This window comes from Garra rufa, unplaced genomic scaffold (genome assembly GCF_049309525.1).
Source record: "Garra rufa unplaced genomic scaffold, GarRuf1.0 hap1_unplaced_003, whole genome shotgun sequence".
NCBI lineage: Eukaryota > Metazoa > Chordata > Actinopteri > Cypriniformes > Cyprinidae > Garra > Garra rufa.
In genome coordinates this window covers 123,837-138,730 of record NW_027394278.1, presented here as the reverse complement: position 1 = coordinate 138,730, position 14,894 = coordinate 123,837, and the positions used below count along the sequence as shown (strand labels likewise).

At 41.2% G+C, this 14,894-nt stretch overlaps 23 non-coding genes across 23 annotated transcripts; all 23 read right to left on the bottom strand.

The window, feature by feature from the left end:
* Positions 1-227: 227 nt before the first annotated feature.
* LOC141310344 (5S ribosomal RNA) lies at positions 228-346 on the bottom strand. The gene has a single exon (XR_012347889.1). It is a non-coding gene; the product is annotated as a 5S ribosomal RNA (ribosomal RNA).
* Positions 347-430: 84 nt separating this feature from the next.
* LOC141311414 (5S ribosomal RNA) lies at positions 431-549 on the bottom strand. The gene has a single exon (XR_012348874.1). It is a non-coding gene; the product is annotated as a 5S ribosomal RNA (ribosomal RNA).
* A 753-nt stretch (positions 550-1,302) lies between these two features.
* On the bottom strand, positions 1,303-1,421 carry LOC141311413 (5S ribosomal RNA). Its single transcript, XR_012348873.1, has one exon. It is a non-coding gene; the product is annotated as a 5S ribosomal RNA (ribosomal RNA).
* A 753-nt stretch (positions 1,422-2,174) lies between these two features.
* On the bottom strand, positions 2,175-2,293 carry LOC141311412 (5S ribosomal RNA). Its single transcript, XR_012348872.1, has one exon. It is a non-coding gene; the product is annotated as a 5S ribosomal RNA (ribosomal RNA).
* A 753-nt stretch (positions 2,294-3,046) lies between these two features.
* Positions 3,047-3,165, bottom strand: LOC141311411 (5S ribosomal RNA). Its single transcript, XR_012348871.1, has one exon. It is a non-coding gene; the product is annotated as a 5S ribosomal RNA (ribosomal RNA).
* An 84-nt stretch (positions 3,166-3,249) lies between these two features.
* On the bottom strand, positions 3,250-3,368 carry LOC141311409 (5S ribosomal RNA). Its single transcript, XR_012348870.1, has one exon. It is a non-coding gene; the product is annotated as a 5S ribosomal RNA (ribosomal RNA).
* Positions 3,369-4,121: 753 nt separating this feature from the next.
* On the bottom strand, positions 4,122-4,240 carry LOC141311408 (5S ribosomal RNA). The gene has a single exon (XR_012348869.1). It is a non-coding gene; the product is annotated as a 5S ribosomal RNA (ribosomal RNA).
* Positions 4,241-4,993: 753 nt separating this feature from the next.
* LOC141311407 (5S ribosomal RNA) lies at positions 4,994-5,112 on the bottom strand. The gene has a single exon (XR_012348868.1). It is a non-coding gene; the product is annotated as a 5S ribosomal RNA (ribosomal RNA).
* An 84-nt stretch (positions 5,113-5,196) lies between these two features.
* LOC141311406 (5S ribosomal RNA) lies at positions 5,197-5,315 on the bottom strand. The gene has a single exon (XR_012348867.1). It is a non-coding gene; the product is annotated as a 5S ribosomal RNA (ribosomal RNA).
* An 84-nt stretch (positions 5,316-5,399) lies between these two features.
* LOC141311404 (5S ribosomal RNA) lies at positions 5,400-5,518 on the bottom strand. The gene has a single exon (XR_012348864.1). It is a non-coding gene; the product is annotated as a 5S ribosomal RNA (ribosomal RNA).
* A 753-nt stretch (positions 5,519-6,271) lies between these two features.
* LOC141310251 (5S ribosomal RNA) lies at positions 6,272-6,390 on the bottom strand. Its single transcript, XR_012347796.1, has one exon. It is a non-coding gene; the product is annotated as a 5S ribosomal RNA (ribosomal RNA).
* Positions 6,391-7,143: 753 nt separating this feature from the next.
* Positions 7,144-7,262, bottom strand: LOC141311403 (5S ribosomal RNA). Its single transcript, XR_012348863.1, has one exon. It is a non-coding gene; the product is annotated as a 5S ribosomal RNA (ribosomal RNA).
* Positions 7,263-8,015: 753 nt separating this feature from the next.
* On the bottom strand, positions 8,016-8,134 carry LOC141311402 (5S ribosomal RNA). Its single transcript, XR_012348862.1, has one exon. It is a non-coding gene; the product is annotated as a 5S ribosomal RNA (ribosomal RNA).
* A 753-nt stretch (positions 8,135-8,887) lies between these two features.
* LOC141311401 (5S ribosomal RNA) lies at positions 8,888-9,006 on the bottom strand. Its single transcript, XR_012348861.1, has one exon. It is a non-coding gene; the product is annotated as a 5S ribosomal RNA (ribosomal RNA).
* An 84-nt stretch (positions 9,007-9,090) lies between these two features.
* Positions 9,091-9,209, bottom strand: LOC141311400 (5S ribosomal RNA). Its single transcript, XR_012348860.1, has one exon. It is a non-coding gene; the product is annotated as a 5S ribosomal RNA (ribosomal RNA).
* A 753-nt stretch (positions 9,210-9,962) lies between these two features.
* Positions 9,963-10,081, bottom strand: LOC141311397 (5S ribosomal RNA). The gene has a single exon (XR_012348858.1). It is a non-coding gene; the product is annotated as a 5S ribosomal RNA (ribosomal RNA).
* A 753-nt stretch (positions 10,082-10,834) lies between these two features.
* Positions 10,835-10,953, bottom strand: LOC141311396 (5S ribosomal RNA). The gene has a single exon (XR_012348857.1). It is a non-coding gene; the product is annotated as a 5S ribosomal RNA (ribosomal RNA).
* Positions 10,954-11,037: 84 nt separating this feature from the next.
* On the bottom strand, positions 11,038-11,156 carry LOC141311395 (5S ribosomal RNA). Its single transcript, XR_012348856.1, has one exon. It is a non-coding gene; the product is annotated as a 5S ribosomal RNA (ribosomal RNA).
* Positions 11,157-11,240: 84 nt separating this feature from the next.
* LOC141311394 (5S ribosomal RNA) lies at positions 11,241-11,359 on the bottom strand. Its single transcript, XR_012348855.1, has one exon. It is a non-coding gene; the product is annotated as a 5S ribosomal RNA (ribosomal RNA).
* A 753-nt stretch (positions 11,360-12,112) lies between these two features.
* LOC141310250 (5S ribosomal RNA) lies at positions 12,113-12,231 on the bottom strand. The gene has a single exon (XR_012347795.1). It is a non-coding gene; the product is annotated as a 5S ribosomal RNA (ribosomal RNA).
* Positions 12,232-12,984: 753 nt separating this feature from the next.
* On the bottom strand, positions 12,985-13,103 carry LOC141311393 (5S ribosomal RNA). Its single transcript, XR_012348853.1, has one exon. It is a non-coding gene; the product is annotated as a 5S ribosomal RNA (ribosomal RNA).
* An 84-nt stretch (positions 13,104-13,187) lies between these two features.
* On the bottom strand, positions 13,188-13,306 carry LOC141310333 (5S ribosomal RNA). The gene has a single exon (XR_012347878.1). It is a non-coding gene; the product is annotated as a 5S ribosomal RNA (ribosomal RNA).
* Positions 13,307-14,059: 753 nt separating this feature from the next.
* Positions 14,060-14,178, bottom strand: LOC141311391 (5S ribosomal RNA). The gene has a single exon (XR_012348851.1). It is a non-coding gene; the product is annotated as a 5S ribosomal RNA (ribosomal RNA).
* Positions 14,179-14,894: the final 716 nt, after the last annotated feature.

The following is a 14,894-nucleotide window of genomic DNA, read 5'->3' as shown; positions in this document are numbered from 1 at the left end:
CAGTTGTACTTCCTGCTTCCTGTCATGTGTCTAGTCACATGGCAGGCCAACCATCCATTTTTTAAAGACACACACTCACTTAAAATGTTAAGAGTAATAAAATGGCCTAAAAAACATGTAAAACACTTAAAACTCTATAATACATTTAAATGATTGTAATAAATAGAGCGGTAAAACACGTCTTTCTAAAAGCCAGCATATTATATAAATAGTGAAGAAAAGGCAAAAGCTTACAGCACCTGGTATTCCCAGGCGGTCTCCCATCCAAGTACTAAGCAGGCCCGACGCTGCTTAGTTCCCGAGATCAGACGAGATCGGGCGCTCTCAGCGCGGTATGGCCGTAAGCGAGGGCTGCTCCAAAAAGTGGGCTATTTAAAGATCAGCCTCCGTAAAAGCCAGCATATTATATAAATAGTGAAGAAAAGGCAAAAGCTTACAGCACCTGGTATTCCCAGGCGGTCTCCCATCCAAGTACTAAGCAGGCCCGACGCTGCTTAGCTTCCGAGATCAGACGAGATCGGGCGCTCTCAGCGCGGTATGGCCGTAAGCGAGGGCTGCACCAAAAAGTGGGCTATTTAAAGATCAGCCTCCGTAAAAGCCAGCATATTATATAAATAGTGAAGAAAAGGCAAAAGCTTACAGCACCTGGTATTCCCAGGCGGTCTCCCATCCAAGTGTAACAATCGGCCTTATCAGCCGAGTTACAAGACTAAAATGGGATCAGATTTAACTGTGAGAGATGACTAGTGGTTAAAAGAATGAGACATAAAAGAAGATTGGTTTAAATAGATTTGGTTTATTTACAAGGTTCACATAAAAGACTTTAAAACAACACGATAAAACGAGGTAAACGCTGTTAAAAGAATACAGTTCATTTGTCCATACCCTAAAAACAGTCCAAGAATCCCAGTGTGTTGATAAGTCCAATGTGAGTGTCCACCGGTGTATATACAATCCACAGAAAGTGTAATCCAAAGTTTGCAGGTGGTGAATGGAAAGGTGAGCTCTAAAATTAGCAACTCCTCAATCCAACAGTTTGGTGACTGTCCTTTGTTTGTCATGCTGCTCTCTTATACAGTTGTACTTCCTGCTTCCTGTCATGTGTCTAGTCACATGGCAGGCCAACCATCCATTTTTTAAAGACACACACTCACTTAAAATGTTAAGAGTAATAAAATGGCCTAAAAAACATGTAAAACACTTAAAACTCTATAATACATTTAAATGATTGTAATAAATAGAGCGGTAAAACACGTCTTTCTAAAAGCCAGCATATTATATAAATAGTGAAGAAAAGGCAAAAGCTTACAGCACCTGGTATTCCCAGGCGGTCTCCCATCCAAGTACTAAGCAGGCCCGACGCTGCTTAGCTTCCGAGATCAGACGAGATCGGGCGCTCTCAGCGCGGTATGGCCGTAAGCGAGGGCTGCTCCAAAAAGTGGGCTATTTAAAGATCAGCCTCCGTAAAAGCCAGCATATTATATAAATAGTGAAGAAAAGGCAAAAGCTTACAGCACCTGGTAATCCCAGGCGGTCTCCCATCCAAGTGTAACAATCGGCCTTATCAGCCGAGTTACAAGACTAAAATGGGGTCAGATTTAACTGTGAGAGATGACTAGTGGTTAAAAGAATGAGACATAAAAGAAGATTGGTTTAAATAGATTTGGTTTATTTACAAGGTTCACATAAAAGACTTTAAAACAACACGATAAAACGAGGTAAACGCTGTTAAAAGAATACAGTTCATTTGTCCATACCCTAAAAACAGTCCAAGAATCCCAGTGTGTTGATAAGTCCAATGTGAGTGTCCACCGGTGTATATACAATCCACAGAAAGTGTAATCCAAAGTTTGCAGGTGGTGAATGGAAAGGTGAGCTCTAAAATTAGCAACTCCTCAATCCAACAGTTTGGTGACTGTCCTTTGTTTGTCATGCTGCTCTCTTATACAGTTGTACTTCCTGCTTCCTGTCATGTGTCTAGTCACATGGCAGGCCAACCATCCATTTTTTAAAGACACACACTCACTTAAAATGTTAAGAGTAATAAAATGGCCTAAAAAACATGTAAAACACTTAAAACTCTATAATACATTTAAATGATTGTAATAAATAGAGCGGTAAAACACGTCTTTCTAAAAGCCAGCATATTATATAAATAGTGAAGAAAAGGCAAAAGCTTACAGCACCTGGTATTCCCAGGCGGTCTCCCATCCAAGTACTAAGCAGGCCCGACGCTGCTTAGCTTCCGAGATCAGACGAGATCGGGCGCTCTCAGCGCGGTATGGCCGTAAGCGAGGGCTGCTCCAAAAAGTGGGCTATTTAAAGATCAGCCTCCGTAAAAGCCAGCATATTATATAAATAGTGAAGAAAAGGCAAAAGCTTACAGCACCTGGTATTCCCAGGCGGTCTCCCATCCAAGTGTAACAATCGGCCTTATCAGCCGAGTTACAAGACTAAAATGGGGTCAGATTTAACTGTGAGAGATGACTAGTGGTTAAAAGAATGAGACATAAAAGAAGATTGGTTTAAATAGATTTGGTTTATTTACAAGGTTCACATAAAAGACTTTAAAACAACACGATAAAACGAGGTAAACGCTGTTAAAAGAATACAGTTCATTTGTCCATACCCTAAAAACAGTCCAAGAATCCCAGTGTGTTGATAAGTCCAATGTGAGTGTCCACCGGTGTATATACAATCCACAGAAAGTGTAATCCAAAGTTTGCAGGTGGTGAATGGAAAGGTGAGCTCTAAAATTAGCAACTCCTCAATCCAACAGTTTGGTGACTGTCCTTTGTTTGTCATGCTGCTCTCTTATACAGTTGTACTTCCTGCTTCCTGTCATGTGTCTAGTCACATGGCAGGCCAACCATCCATTTTTTAAAGACACACACTCACTTAAAATGTTAAGAGTAATAAAATGGCCTAAAAAACATGTAAAACACTTAAAACTCTATAATACATTTAAATGATTGTAATAAATAGAGCGGTAAAACACGTCTTTCTAAAAGCCAGCATATTATATAAATAGTGAAGAAAAGGCAAAAGCTTACAGCACCTGGTATTCCCAGGCGGTCTCCCATCCAAGTACTAAGCAGGCCCGACGCTGCTTAGCTTCCGAGATCAGACGAGATCGGGCGCTCTCAGCGCGGTATGGCCGTAAGCGAGGGCTGCTCCAAAAAGTGGGCTATTTAAAGATCAGCCTCCGTAAAAGCCAGCATATTATATAAATAGTGAAGAAAAGGCAAAAGCTTACAGCACCTGGTATTCCCAGGCGGTCTCCCATCCAAGTACTAAGCAGGCCCGACGCTGCTTAGCTTCCGAGATCAGACGAGATCGGGCGCTCTCAGCGCGGTATGGCCGTAAGCGAGGGCTGCTCCAAAAAGTGGGCTATTTAAAGATCAGCCTCCGTAAAAGCCAGCATATTATATAAATAGTGAAGAAAAGGCAAAAGCTTACAGCACCTGGTATTCCCAGGCGGTCTCCCATCCAAGTGTAACAATCGGCCTTATCAGCCGAGTTACAAGACTAAAATGGGATCAGATTTAACTGTGAGAGATGACTAGTGGTTAAAAGAATGAGACATAAAAGAAGATTGGTTTAAATAGATTTGGTTTATTTACAAGGTTCACATAAAAGACTTTAAAACAACACGATAAAACGAGGTAAACGCTGTTAAAAGAATACAGTTCATTTGTCCATACCCTAAAAACAGTCCAAGAATCCCAGTGTGTTGATAAGTCCAATGTGAGTGTCCACCGGTGTATATACAATCCACAGAAAGTGTAATCCAAAGTTTGCAGGTGGTGAATGGAAAGGTGAGCTCTAAAATTAGCAACTCCTCAATCCAACAGTTTGGTGACTGTCCTTTGTTTGTCATGCTGCTCTCTTATACAGTTGTACTTCCTGCTTCCTGTCATGTGTCTAGTCACATGGCAGGCCAACCATCCATTTTTTAAAGACACACACTCACTTAAAATGTTAAGAGTAATAAAATGGCCTAAAAAACATGTAAAACACTTAAAACTCTATAATACATTTAAATGATTGTAATAAATAGAGCGGTAAAACACGTCTTTCTAAAAGCCAGCATATTATATAAATAGTGAAGAAAAGGCAAAAGCTTACAGCACCTGGTATTCCCAGGCGGTCTCCCATCCAAGTACTAAGCAGGCCCGACGCTGCTTAGCTTCCGAGATCAGACGAGATCGGGCGCTCTCAGCGCGGTATGGCCGTAAGCGAGGGCTGCTCCAAAAAGTGGGCTATTTAAAGATCAGCCTCCGTAAAAGCCAGCATATTATATAAATAGTGAAGAAAAGGCAAAAGCTTACAGCACCTGGTATTCCCAGGCGGTCTCCCATCCAAGTGTAACAATCGGCCTTATCAGCCGAGTTACAAGACTAAAATGGGGTCAGATTTAACTGTGAGAGATGACTAGTGGTTAAAAGAATGAGACATAAAAGAAGATTGGTTTAAATAGATTTGGTTTATTTACAAGGTTCACATAAAAGACTTTAAAACAACACGATAAAACGAGGTAAACGCTGTTAAAAGAATACAGTTCATTTGTCCATACCCTAAAAACAGTCCAAGAATCCCAGTGTGTTGATAAGTCCAATGTGAGTGTCCACCGGTGTATATACAATCCACAGAAAGTGTAATCCAAAGTTTGCAGGTGGTGAATGGAAAGGTGAGCTCTAAAATTAGCAACTCCTCAATCCAACAGTTTGGTGACTGTCCTTTGTTTGTCATGCTGCTCTCTTATACAGTTGTACTTCCTGCTTCCTGTCATGTGTCTAGTCACATGGCAGGCCAACCATCCATTTTTTAAAGACACACACTCACTTAAAATGTTAAGAGTAATAAAATGGCCTAAAAAACATGTAAAACACTTAAAACTCTATAATACATTTAAATGATTGTAATAAATAGAGCGGTAAAACACGTCTTTCTAAAAGCCAGCATATTATATAAATAGTGAAGAAAAGGCAAAAGCTTACAGCACCTGGTATTCCCAGGCGGTCTCCCATCCAAGTACTAAGCAGGCCCGACGCTGCTTAGCTTCCGAGATCAGACGAGATCGGGCGCTCTCAGCGCGGTATGGCCGTAAGCGAGGGCTGCTCCAAAAAGTGGGCTATTTAAAGATCAGCCTCCGTAAAAGCCAGCATATTATATAAATAGTGAAGAAAAGGCAAAAGCTTACAGCACCTGGTATTCCCAGGCGGTCTCCCATCCAAGTACTAAGCAGGCCCGACGCTGCTTAGCTTCCGAGATCAGACGAGATCGGGCGCTCTCAGCGCGGTATGGCCGTAAGCGAGGGCTGCTCCAAAAAGTGGGCTATTTAAAGATCAGCCTCCGTAAAAGCCAGCATATTATATAAATAGTGAAGAAAAGGCAAAAGCTTACAGCACCTGGTATTCCCAGGCGGTCTCCCATCCAAGTACTAAGCAGGCCCGACGCTGCTTAGCTTCCGAGATCAGACGAGATCGGGCGCTCTCAGCGCGGTATGGCCGTAAGCGAGGGCTGCTCCAAAAAGTGGGCTATTTAAAGATCAGCCTCCGTAAAAGCCAGCATATTATATAAATAGTGAAGAAAAGGCAAAAGCTTACAGCACCTGGTATTCCCAGGCGGTCTCCCATCCAAGTGTAACAATCGGCCTTATCAGCCGAGTTACAAGACTAAAATGGGATCAGATTTAACTGTGAGAGATGACTAGTGGTTAAAAGAATGAGACATAAAAGAAGATTGGTTTAAATAGATTTGGTTTATTTACAAGGTTCACATAAAAGACTTTAAAACAACACGATAAAACGAGGTAAACGCTGTTAAAAGAATACAGTTCATTTGTCCATACCCTAAAAACAGTCCAAGAATCCCAGTGTGTTGATAAGTCCAATGTGAGTGTCCACCGGTGTATATACAATCCACAGAAAGTGTAATCCAAAGTTTGCAGGTGGTGAATGGAAAGGTGAGCTCTAAAATTAGCAACTCCTCAATCCAACAGTTTGGTGACTGTCCTTTGTTTGTCATGCTGCTCTCTTATACAGTTGTACTTCCTGCTTCCTGTCATGTGTCTAGTCACATGGCAGGCCAACCATCCATTTTTTAAAGACACACACTCACTTAAAATGTTAAGAGTAATAAAATGGCCTAAAAAACATGTAAAACACTTAAAACTCTATAATACATTTAAATGATTGTAATAAATAGAGCGGTAAAACACGTCTTTCTAAAAGCCAGCATATTATATAAATAGTGAAGAAAAGGCAAAAGCTTACAGCACCTGGTATTCCCAGGCGGTCTCTCATCCAAGTACTAAGCAGGCCCGACGCTGCTTAGCTTCCGAGATCAGACGAGATCGGGCGCTCTCAGCGCGGTATGGCCGTAAGCGAGGGCTGCTCCAAAAAGTGGGCTATTTAAAGATCAGCCTCCGTAAAAGCCAGCATATTATATAAATAGTGAAGAAAAGGCAAAAGCTTACAGCACCTGGTAATCCCAGGCGGTCTCCCATCCAAGTGTAACAATCGGCCTTATCAGCCGAGTTACAAGACTAAAATGGGGTCAGATTTAACTGTGAGAGATGACTAGTGGTTAAAAGAATGAGACATAAAAGAAGATTGGTTTAAATAGATTTGGTTTATTTACAAGGTTCACATAAAAGACTTTAAAACAACACGATAAAACGAGGTAAACGCTGTTAAAAGAATACAGTTCATTTGTCCATACCCTAAAAACAGTCCAAGAATCCCAGTGTGTTGATAAGTCCAATGTGAGTGTCCACCGGTGTATATACAATCCACAGAAAGTGTAATCCAAAGTTTGCAGGTGGTGAATGGAAAGGTGAGCTCTAAAATTAGCAACTCCTCAATCCAACAGTTTGGTGACTGTCCTTTGTTTGTCATGCTGCTCTCTTATACAGTTGTACTTCCTGCTTCCTGTCATGTGTCTAGTCACATGGCAGGCCAACCATCCATTTTTTAAAGACACACACTCACTTAAAATGTTAAGAGTAATAAAATGGCCTAAAAAACATGTAAAACACTTAAAACTCTATAATACATTTAAATGATTGTAATAAATAGAGCGGTAAAACACGTCTTTCTAAAAGCCAGCATATTATATAAATAGTGAAGAAAAGGCAAAAGCTTACAGCACCTGGTATTCCCAGGCGGTCTCCCATCCAAGTACTAAGCAGGCCCGACGCTGCTTAGCTTCCGAGATCAGACGAGATCGGGCGCTCTCAGCGCGGTATGGCCGTAAGCGAGGGCTGCTCCAAAAAGTGGGCTATTTAAAGATCAGCCTCCGTAAAAGCCAGCATATTATATAAATAGTGAAGAAAAGGCAAAAGCTTACAGCACCTGGTATTCCCAGGCGGTCTCCCATCCAAGTGTAACAATCGGCCTTATCAGCCGAGTTACAAGACTAAAATGGGATCAGATTTAACTGTGAGAGATGACTAGTGGTTAAAAGAATGAGACATAAAAGAAGATTGGTTTAAATAGATTTGGTTTATTTACAAGGTTCACATAAAAGACTTTAAAACAACACGATAAAACGAGGTAAACGCTGTTAAAAGAATACAGTTCATTTGTCCATACCCTAAAAACAGTCCAAGAATCCCAGTGTGTTGATAAGTCCAATGTGAGTGTCCACCGGTGTATATACAATCCACAGAAAGTGTAATCCAAAGTTTGCAGGTGGTGAATGGAAAGGTGAGCTCTAAAATTAGCAACTCCTCAATCCAACAGTTTGGTGACTGTCCTTTGTTTGTCATGCTGCTCTCTTATACAGTTGTACTTCCTGCTTCCTGTCATGTGTCTAGTCACATGGCAGGCCAACCATCCATTTTTTAAAGACACACACTCACTTAAAATGTTAAGAGTAATAAAATGGCCTAAAAAACATGTAAAACACTTAAAACTCTATAATACATTTAAATGATTGTAATAAATAGAGCGGTAAAACACGTCTTTCTAAAAGCCAGCATATTATATAAATAGTGAAGAAAAGGCAAAAGCTTACAGCACCTGGTATTCCCAGGCGGTCTCCCATCCAAGTACTAAGCAGGCCCGACGCTGCTTAGCTTCCGAGATCAGACGAGATCGGGCGCTCTCAGCGCGGTATGGCCGTAAGCGAGGGCTGCTCCAAAAAGTGGGCTATTTAAAGATCAGCCTCCGTAAAAGCCAGCATATTATATAAATAGTGAAGAAAAGGCAAAAGCTTACAGCACCTGGTAATCCCAGGCGGTCTCCCATCCAAGTGTAACAATCGGCCTTATCAGCCGAGTTACAAGACTAAAATGGGGTCAGATTTAACTGTGAGAGATGACTAGTGGTTAAAAGAATGAGACATAAAAGAAGATTGGTTTAAATAGATTTGGTTTATTTACAAGGTTCACATAAAAGACTTTAAAACAACACGATAAAACGAGGTAAACGCTGTTAAAAGAATACAGTTCATTTGTCCATACCCTAAAAACAGTCCAAGAATCCCAGTGTGTTGATAAGTCCAATGTGAGTGTCCACCGGTGTATATACAATCCACAGAAAGTGTAATCCAAAGTTTGCAGGTGGTGAATGGAAAGGTGAGCTCTAAAATTAGCAACTCCTCAATCCAACAGTTTGGTGACTGTCCTTTGTTTGTCATGCTGCTCTCTTATACAGTTGTACTTCCTGCTTCCTGTCATGTGTCTAGTCACATGGCAGGCCAACCATCCATTTTTTAAAGACACACACTCACTTAAAATGTTAAGAGTAATAAAATGGCCTAAAAAACATGTAAAACACTTAAAACTCTATAATACATTTAAATGATTGTAATAAATAGAGCGGTAAAACACGTCTTTCTAAAAGCCAGCATATTATATAAATAGTGAAGAAAAGGCAAAAGCTTACAGCACCTGGTATTCCCAGGCGGTCTCCCATCCAAGTACTAAGCAGGCCCGACGCTGCTTAGCTTCCGAGATCAGACGAGATCGGGCGCTCTCAGCGCGGTATGGCCGTAAGCGAGGGCTGCTCCAAAAAGTGGGCTATTTAAAGATCAGCCTCCGTAAAAGCCAGCATATTATATAAATAGTGAAGAAAAGGCAAAAGCTTACAGCACCTGGTATTCCCAGGCGGTCTCCCATCCAAGTACTAAGCAGGCCCGACGCTGCTTAGCTTCCGAGATCAGACGAGATCGGGCGCTCTCAGCGCGGTATGGCCGTAAGCGAGGGCTGCTCCAAAAAGTGGGCTATTTAAAGATCAGCCTCCGTAAAAGCCAGCATATTATATAAATAGTGAAGAAAAGGCAAAAGCTTACAGCACCTGGTATTCCCAGGCGGTCTCCCATCCAAGTGTAACAATCGGCCTTATCAGCCGAGTTACAAGACTAAAATGGGATCAGATTTAACTGTGAGAGATGACTAGTGGTTAAAAGAATGAGACATAAAAGAAGATTGGTTTAAATAGATTTGGTTTATTTACAAGGTTCACATAAAAGACTTTAAAACAACACGATAAAACGAGGTAAACGCTGTTAAAAGAATACAGTTCATTTGTCCATACCCTAAAAACAGTCCAAGAATCCCAGTGTGTTGATAAGTCCAATGTGAGTGTCCACCGGTGTATATACAATCCACAGAAAGTGTAATCCAAAGTTTGCAGGTGGTGAATGGAAAGGTGAGCTCTAAAATTAGCAACTCCTCAATCCAACAGTTTGGTGACTGTCCTTTGTTTGTCATGCTGCTCTCTTATACAGTTGTACTTCCTGCTTCCTGTCATGTGTCTAGTCACATGGCAGGCCAACCATCCATTTTTTAAAGACACACACTCACTTAAAATGTTAAGAGTAATAAAATGGCCTAAAAAACATGTAAAACACTTAAAACTCTATAATACATTTAAATGATTGTAATAAATAGAGCGGTAAAACACGTCTTTCTAAAAGCCAGCATATTATATAAATAGTGAAGAAAAGGCAAAAGCTTACAGCACCTGGTATTCCCAGGCGGTCTCCCATCCAAGTACTAAGCAGGCCCGACGCTGCTTAGCTTCCGAGATCAGACGAGATCGGGCGCTCTCAGCGCGGTATGGCCGTAAGCGAGGGCTGCTCCAAAAAGTGGGCTATTTAAAGATCAGCCTCCGTAAAAGCCAGCATATTATATAAATAGTGAAGAAAAGGCAAAAGCTTACAGCACCTGGTATTCCCAGGCGGTCTCCCATCCAAGTGTAACAATCGGCCTTATCAGCCGAGTTACAAGACTAAAATGGGGTCAGATTTAACTGTGAGAGATGACTAGTGGTTAAAAGAATGAGACATAAAAGAAGATTGGTTTAAATAGATTTGGTTTATTTACAAGGTTCACATAAAAGACTTTAAAACAACACGATAAAACGAGGTAAACGCTGTTAAAAGAATACAGTTCATTTGTCCATACCCTAAAAACAGTCCAAGAATCCCAGTGTGTTGATAAGTCCAATGTGAGTGTCCACCGGTGTATATACAATCCACAGAAAGTGTAATCCAAAGTTTGCAGGTGGTGAATGGAAAGGTGAGCTCTAAAATTAGCAACTCCTCAATCCAACAGTTTGGTGACTGTCCTTTGTTTGTCATGCTGCTCTCTTATACAGTTGTACTTCCTGCTTCCTGTCATGTGTCTAGTCACATGGCAGGCCAACCATCCATTTTTTAAAGACACACACTCACTTAAAATGTTAAGAGTAATAAAATGGCCTAAAAAACATGTAAAACACTTAAAACTCTATAATACATTTAAATGATTGTAATAAATAGAGCGGTAAAACACGTCTTTCTAAAAGCCAGCATATTATATAAATAGTGAAGAAAAGGCAAAAGCTTACAGCACCTGGTATTCCCAGGCGGTCTCCCATCCAAGTACTAAGCAGGCCCGACGCTGCTTAGCTTCCGAGATCAGACGAGATCGGGCGCTCTCAGCGCGGTATGGCCGTAAGCGAGGGCTGCTCCAAAAAGTGGGCTATTTAAAGATCAGCCTCCGTAAAAGCCAGCATATTATATAAATAGTGAAGAAAAGGCAAAAGCTTACAGCACCTGGTATTCCCAGGCGGTCTCCCATCCAAGTACTAAGCAGGCCCGACGCTGCTTAGCTTCCGAGATCAGACGAGATCGGGCGCTCTCAGCGCGGTATGGCCGTAAGCGAGGGCTGCTCCAAAAAGTGGGCTATTTAAAGATCAGCCTCCGTAAAAGCCAGCATATTATATAAATAGTGAAGAAAAGGCAAAAGCTTACAGCACCTGGTATTCCCAGGCGGTCTCCCATCCAAGTACTAAGCAGGCCCGACGCTGCTTAGCTTCCGAGATCAGACGAGATCGGGCGCTCTCAGCGCGGTATGGCCGTAAGCGAGGGCTGCTCCAAAAAGTGGGCTATTTAAAGATCAGCCTCCGTAAAAGCCAGCATATTATATAAATAGTGAAGAAAAGGCAAAAGCTTACAGCACCTGGTATTCCCAGGCGGTCTCCCATCCAAGTGTAACAATCGGCCTTATCAGCCGAGTTACAAGACTAAAATGGGATCAGATTTAACTGTGAGAGATGACTAGTGGTTAAAAGAATGAGACATAAAAGAAGATTGGTTTAAATAGATTTGGTTTATTTACAAGGTTCACATAAAAGACTTTAAAACAACACGATAAAACGAGGTAAACGCTGTTAAAAGAATACAGTTCATTTGTCCATACCCTAAAAACAGTCCAAGAATCCCAGTGTGTTGATAAGTCCAATGTGAGTGTCCACCGGTGTATATACAATCCACAGAAAGTGTAATCCAAAGTTTGCAGGTGGTGAATGGAAAGGTGAGCTCTAAAATTAGCAACTCCTCAATCCAACAGTTTGGTGACTGTCCTTTGTTTGTCATGCTGCTCTCTTATACAGTTGTACTTCCTGCTTCCTGTCATGTGTCTAGTCACATGGCAGGCCAACCATCCATTTTTTAAAGACACACACTCACTTAAAATGTTAAGAGTAATAAAATGGCCTAAAAAACATGTAAAACACTTAAAACTCTATAATACATTTAAATGATTGTAATAAATAGAGCGGTAAAACACGTCTTTCTAAAAGCCAGCATATTATATAAATAGTGAAGAAAAGGCAAAAGCTTACAGCACCTGGTATTCCCAGGCGGTCTCTCATCCAAGTACTAAGCAGGCCCGACGCTGCTTAGCTTCCGAGATCAGACGAGATCGGGCGCTCTCAGCGCGGTATGGCCGTAAGCGAGGGCTGCTCCAAAAAGTGGGCTATTTAAAGATCAGCCTCCGTAAAAGCCAGCATATTATATAAATAGTGAAGAAAAGGCAAAAGCTTACAGCACCTGGTAATCCCAGGCGGTCTCCCATCCAAGTGTAACAATCGGCCTTATCAGCCGAGTTACAAGACTAAAATGGGGTCAGATTTAACTGTGAGAGATGACTAGTGGTTAAAAGAATGAGACATAAAAGAAGATTGGTTTAAATAGATTTGGTTTATTTACAAGGTTCACATAAAAGACTTTAAAACAACACGATAAAACGAGGTAAACGCTGTTAAAAGAATACAGTTCATTTGTCCATACCCTAAAAACAGTCCAAGAATCCCAGTGTGTTGATAAGTCCAATGTGAGTGTCCACCGGTGTATATACAATCCACAGAAAGTGTAATCCAAAGTTTGCAGGTGGTGAATGGAAAGGTGAGCTCTAAAATTAGCAACTCCTCAATCCAACAGTTTGGTGACTGTCCTTTGTTTGTCATGCTGCTCTCTTATACAGTTGTACTTCCTGCTTCCTGTCATGTGTCTAGTCACATGGCAGGCCAACCATCCATTTTTTAAAGACACACACTCACTTAAAATGTTAAGAGTAATAAAATGGCCTAAAAAACATGTAAAACACTTAAAACTCTATAATACATTTAAATGATTGTAATAAATAGAGCGGTAAAACACGTCTTTCTAAAAGCCAGCATATTATATAAATAGTGAAGAAAAGGCAAAAGCTTACAGCACCTGGTATTCCCAGGCGGTCTCCCATCCAAGTACTAAGCAGGCCCGACGCTGCTTAGCTTCCGAGATCAGACGAGATCGGGCGCTCTCAGCGCGGTATGGCCGTAAGCGAGGGCTGCTCCAAAAAGTGGGCTATTTAAAGATCAGCCTCCGTAAAAGCCAGCATATTATATAAATAGTGAAGAAAAGGCAAAAGCTTACAGCACCTGGTATTCCCAGGCGGTCTCCCATCCAAGTACTAAGCAGGCCCGATGCAGCTTAGCTTCCGAGATCAGACGAGATCGGGCGCTCTCAGCGCGGTATGGCCGTAAGCGAGGGCTGCTCCAAAAAGTGGGCTATTTAAAGATCAGCCTCCGTAAAAGCCAGCATATTATATAAATAGTGAAGAAAAGGCAAAAGCTTACAGCACCTGGTATTCCCAGGCGGTCTCCCATCCAAGTGTAACAATCGGCCTTATCAGCCGAGTTACAAGACTAAAATGGGATCAGATTTAACTGTGAGAGATGACTAGTGGTTAAAAGAATGAGACATAAAAGAAGATTGGTTTAAATAGATTTGGTTTATTTACAAGGTTCACATAAAAGACTTTAAAACAACACGATAAAACGAGGTAAACGCTGTTAAAAGAATACAGTTCATTTGTCCATACCCTAAAAACAGTCCAAGAATCCCAGTGTGTTGATAAGTCCAATGTGAGTGTCCACCGGTGTATATACAATCCACAGAAAGTGTAATCCAAAGTTTGCAGGTGGTGAATGGAAAGGTGAGCTCTAAAATTAGCAACTCCTCAATCCAACAGTTTGGTGACTGTCCTTTGTTTGTCATGCTGCTCTCTTATACAGTTGTACTTCCTGCTTCCTGTCATGTGTCTAGTCACATGGCAGGCCAACCATCCATTTTTTAAAGACACACACTCACTTAAAATGTTAAGAGTAATAAAATGGCCTAAAAAACATGTAAAACACTTAAAACTCTATAATACATTTAAATGATTGTAATAAATAGAGCGGTAAAACACGTCTTTCTAAAAGCCAGCATATTATATAAATAGTGAAGAAAAGGCAAAAGCTTACAGCACCTGGTATTCCCAGGCGGTCTCCCATCCAAGTACTAAGCAGGCCCGACGCTGCTTAGCTTCCGAGATCAGACGAGATCGGGCGCTCTCAGCGCGGTATGGCCGTAAGCGAGGGCTGCTCCAAAAAGTGGGCTATTTAAAGATCAGCCTCCGTAAAAGCCAGCATATTATATAAATAGTGAAGAAAAGGCAAAAGCTTACAGCACCTGGTAATCCCAGGCGGTCTCCCATCCAAGTGTAACAATCGGCCTTATCAGCCGAGTTACAAGACTAAAATGGGGTCAGATTTAACTGTGAGAGATGACTAGTGGTTAAAAGAATGAGACATAAAAGAAGATTGGTTTAAATAGATTTGGTTTATTTACAAGGTTCACATAAAAGACTTTAAAACAACACGATAAAACGAGGTAAACGCTGTTAAAAGAATACAGTTCATTTGTCCATACCCTAAAAACAGTCCAAGAATCCCAGTGTGTTGATAAGTCCAATGTGAGTGTCCACCGGTGTATATACAATCCACAGAAAGTGTAATCCAAAGTTTGCAGGTGGTGAATGGAAAGGTGAGCTCTAAAATTAGCAACTCCTCAATCCAACAGTTTGGTGACTGTCCTTTGTTTGTCATGCTGCTCTCTTATACAGTTGTACTTCCTGCTTCCTGTCATGTGTCTAGTCACATGGCAGGCCAACCATCCATTTTTTAAAGACACACACTCACTTAAAATGTTAAGAGTAATAAAATGGCCTAAAAAACATGTAAAACACTTAAAACTCTATAATACATTTAAATGATTGTAATAAATAGAGCGGTAAAACACGTCTTTCTAAA